The sequence below is a fragment of the Arachis ipaensis genome, chromosome B02 (genome assembly GCF_000816755.2).
Source record: "Arachis ipaensis cultivar K30076 chromosome B02, Araip1.1, whole genome shotgun sequence".
Taxonomy (NCBI): Eukaryota; Viridiplantae; Streptophyta; class Magnoliopsida; order Fabales; family Fabaceae; genus Arachis; species Arachis ipaensis.
In genome coordinates, this window is record NC_029786.2 from 80,431,080 (window position 1) to 80,436,244 (window position 5,165).

Below are 5,165 nucleotides of genomic sequence, written 5' to 3' on the forward strand. Positions count from 1 at the left end.
TCAATTAACAAATAAAAAAAAATCACTAAAAAAGTGACTATAAATGTAATATCACGACACTGTCACAATACCAAAAACGAATGCACATTTAGTTTTTAAATAAAGTGTGATTATTTTTCTGTAGTAAAGTTTCAGTTGATTCTTCTTTAAAAGATTTAATTATTTTTGTAGGAAATTATTTTATCAAAAAATATGTAAAATAATATGTATAAATATACATAAATACAAATAAATTAGTGATTATTTTTTATATTTATAGATATTTTACTAAATATGTATATTTAACGTAACTAACAATAAGTTATGCTTGAGAATAAAATTTTAGAACTTAAACAATAGAATATATCATAACACCCAATCCTGTTATAATAGAGTAAATAATAATTATTGATACCCACCAAAGATTTAAATATTGATAAATATAACTAAAAAAAAATTATATCTATAAAATGAGTTTTATCTGACATAAATAACTAGTAATTAAATTTAAAGTTAATTTCGTTAAATTCGTTTAAAAATTTTTAAATTATCCTTTCTTATCATCTTCCTTTCAATCCTTCAATTATTCTATTAATTTATTTTCGTCATCTTCAACCTTTGAACCACTTCCACCTCCCTTTTTTTTTTAATTCTAAACTACTGTAACTTTCTCCTAAACCACCTTTAACTCATAACAACAACTATACCAGCCAGCACCAACAAACACCATCACCAATACTATTAATACTACTAACATCACCGTCAATAATTAAGAGGATGTTGTTAATCAAGCCCCAATTGGAATACTAAAGATGATGCCTACTTTAATCCCTAACTCTCTTGATCTCCCGAAGCACTTTCCACAATCAACATTCTCCATCTCACACTTCTACTTCTTCATTTTCTTAGTTTTATTTCAGATTTGTTATCCTGGGATTATTACCCAAACTCTATGCACTACTTTGCGAACTCGATGTGGTGTGCACATGAACCAAAGAGTAAGCTTTTGGTTCGGGAACAAGCGAGGTTCAGATCTGGAAGCAGCTTTCGCTCTCTGGCATTGGAGGTCGAAGTGGCGTTGAGCTTGGAGAGAAGATCTGTGGCTCTCGTGAAGCATTTGGAGGCGAAGTCAAACCTTTAGCTTTGCTAGGCTAGTTCGGGTGGCAGATTAGGAGTTTCTTTTATGGATCAGACCGGAGTGTTATATATATATAGGGTAGGTTTTTGGTGGCCAAAGTTATAGTGGCTAAGAGTGATTAAGTTTTGACTGATTAATGAATATATGACATGTGGAGAGTTTGATGGAAGTTGTTAGTTAGAGTGATGGATCTATTGTTAATAATTATTGCAAATAATTATTGCAGGACAAAAAAGTAAATAAACTGACCAAAATAATGTGTATATCATTTGGGCTTTTTTTTGAAGAAAAAAATCTGTTAGTATTTTTTGAGTAGATAATTCCAAAACTTTAATGATTGGACCTTAGTATGAAAATCTATTATAATGTTAGATTAATAAAAGATCATAAATTATTAATGATAATCAAAAATGATATTATAAAAAATAATTTATAAGATTTTTTCTTTATATTTGGATAAAATCAATTCAATAACTATATATTATTCCTAAATTACTTTTATGTAATGAAAAAAATCTAAAAAAGAAGTTAAAAAATTTGTCTATACTTCGACCCCTCCATATTAAAAATTCTAGATCCGTCCTTCATAATCTAATACAAAAATATTTTATACACTATTATGATTAAAATATTTTTTACCGTAATTTTACACGAATATCCTAAAAAGACACGAGTGACTCTTTTTGTTTTATATTTTTACGTTTTTTGCTTCTTAATGCCATTTCTTCCTTAGTTTTAAAACTTATATCATGGAATTAACAAATAATATGTATAATCATGGATATACAAATTTAAAAATAAGGAATTTTTAGTTAAATAAAAATTAACAAATTAATATCTTAAAAAATATAAACGTTGATAAAAACTAACAAATTTACTTCACAAATCGTGGCGGTTTTGTAGATTTTATATTTATTTTTTTTAAAATTTTATACAAAGACTACATTTTATATAAATATTAAGAGAAAAAACAAAATTAACAATGAATTCAATTTTAAGACAATATGGTATAATTGATTTTCCACTAGTTTATTTAAGTAAATTATAGAAGGTATGACATTATGAATTCAAGATTTACGGATGCCAGTTTTAGTGGATTCACAAAGTAAAAAAGCAAATCTTATTAATAAAACTATTATGAAGATTTTTAATAAAAACAGTGTTATATGACAAATAAGTATTATCATTTTTTGTCAGCACTTAGTCGCAGAGGCGGAATTGAAATATTAGAGGGGCCAAAAATATTTACACAATAAAATAAAACTAAAATAAAAATTTTAAAGGGGTCTAACTGAAATTTACATATAATTTACATGTAAAAAATTAAAATTAGGGAAACCATTGCCCCCTTTCCTCCTACCTGGCTCCGCCCCTGCTTAGTCGGTAATAATTTGTACTCATATTTATAGAGATTTTGTACACAATAAACATACATTTTACACATATGTTTATTAAAATTTTGTACATACACATGAATCATTACCATTTGCACTCAAAATTTTTAAAGTTTGAACATATAAATTAATAAAATTTATCTGTTAAAAATAATTTAGTATTTATATTCACCAAAATATGAACAAAACTACTAAAAATTACTAATTTTCAAAAATTTCTCTTTTAATAATAATAATAATAATACTGTTTACTGTTTAATAATAATAACCATGAATATCAACAATACTGTTTAATAGTTATTTTTATTCAAAAAAAATATTTTCTTATAAAATTTGAACACTTTATAAATTTATACTCTCATATAATTTATGCCATAAATACATTAATAGTAAGAGGTCACATAAATATTACATGATTTAGTTCTTTTTTTTTTTATTACTTTCATTATTAATAGTTCATGACCTTTTATTGATCTAACATTATAATAGATTTTCATACTAAAGCCTAACTATTAAAGTTTTGGAATTATCCACTTAAAAAATACTAACAGATTTTTTTCCTTCAAAACAAAGGCTCACATCATTTTGGTCAGTCTATTTACTCTTTTGCCATGCTACTCACTAACAATAAGGCCTATCACTCTAACTAACAACTTTCACCTAACTCTTCACATGTCATGTATTCATTCGTCAGTCAAAATTTAGTCATTCTTAGTCACTATAACCTTGGCCACCAAAGAATTACCCTATATATATATATATAGTCATAAGTTTGTTGAGGAGGTATACTAACTGATTCTTTTTTTTATGACGTTATATATTGTATATAATGTATATTATTATATTACCCTGTATTATTACTTGTGTTTTATCCCCACACTAAAATTTATATTAGTAACTTATATATATTTATCCCCACATATATTATTATTTGTGTTTTAATACATTTACTTTAATAATTATTCGTTTAAAATATTTATAACTTGAACCGACTATGCTAAGGGAGGAATTAGCTCTGAAAGAGCTTGATTGTGGAAATGGAGAGTAAACTATCTAAAAGGGAGAAAGAGTTACAGTTGATGAACGAAAACTATGCGAAGGAGGTTGAAGCATTGATAAAGAAGGAGACTGATCTGTCGAGTATGAGGAATCAAGTGATCAAGGTGACAACGAAATTGAAGGAGTTAGAGAAAAATAAAGAGACTGAAATATTGGATTCTTTTGTTGAGGGTTTTGAGCGTGCGCTGCTTCAGACAAAATTTTTGGTTCCTGACTTTGATTTTTCACAAATGAATCCGAGAAAGATTGTTCAGAATAGAGCCATGGTGAATGATGATGAAGCTGTTGAAGAGGGAGATGAAAATATTAAGTAGTTTTTTGTGAATGTTTGTAGTTTTAACAATTGTAAGTTATCTTGAACTTGTTTGCTCTATTTCTGGAGCTATTAACTATTTATTTTTAGGCCTTTTGCTATTTTGACTAAAAGATGTGCTACTGTTGAAACTGATTTATGTTTGGTTGTTAATACCCATCAGTTCTAATGTTGGTAGTTTAAAATTTAAATTGATATTGTTAGAGATACGCGTATATCTATTGCGTTTGATATGGTTTGCATGACCTTAGTCATTTGTTTGTTTGATTGTTTTATCTCGAAGGGATATAATTTGGAGGTTGTAGATATAGATCGTTATTTGAGAATTTGTGAATCGGGAAAATAGAGTTGCAGGCATATAAGTCAGAAAGTTAAAATATGCAGAGAAGATAAATTTGAAAATATAAAGTTGTATAATTTGTCGACCTTTGTGTACAAGGTGTAGGTAGGCTTGCCTCGTTAAAACCTCTCCAAGCAAAATCCTTTTTGAAAAAATCTTGTGAGTAGGAAAAAGAGTACAAGCCTAGCCCTGACATTTAGCTATAATATAGCTTTAAGGATGAGGTATTCCATGTGCTAGGTAGAGTACTACCATCAAGTGATTGTAAACAATAGGTGCCATTGCCTACTACCTCTATAACTCAGAAATGGCCCTCCTAATTTACTGCTAATTTTTCATGGACTGTGGGCTTTCTAGCTTGTTCAGTTTTTTTCAGTACCAGGTCGTTGACTTGAAAAAATATGGGATGAAGTCTTTTGTTGTACCACCGAGCTATATGTTGCTACATAGCTCGGTGATTGAGTTCTGCCAAAGATCTGACTTCTTCAACAGTATCAAGTTCATATTGCCGAGGTGTGTCTGTTGTGTTGTGATCGAAAAATTGTACCCGGAGAGAGGATTGGGAGATCTCTACGGGTATCATTGCTTCCGAGCCATACACCAGACGGAAAGGTGTTTCTTTCGTTGTTGAGTGGATGGTGGTGTTATATCCCCATATGACTTCTGGGATTAGTTCTGCCCAGAGGCCTTTAGCGTCATCGAGTTTCTTTTTGCAGAGCATGCAAGATCACCTTGTTTGCAGCCTCTGCTAAGCCATTTGTTTGTGGATGTTCTACGAAGAAAAAATGGTGTTCGATTTTTAAGTTATACAAAAAAAGAGATAAATTTATGACCGGCAAACTGGCGACCATTATTAGTGATAATGCGCCGAGGTATGCTGAACCTCTAGATAATATTTTTCCAAACAAAGGAGACCATTTGCTGTGATGTTATTTTTGCTAG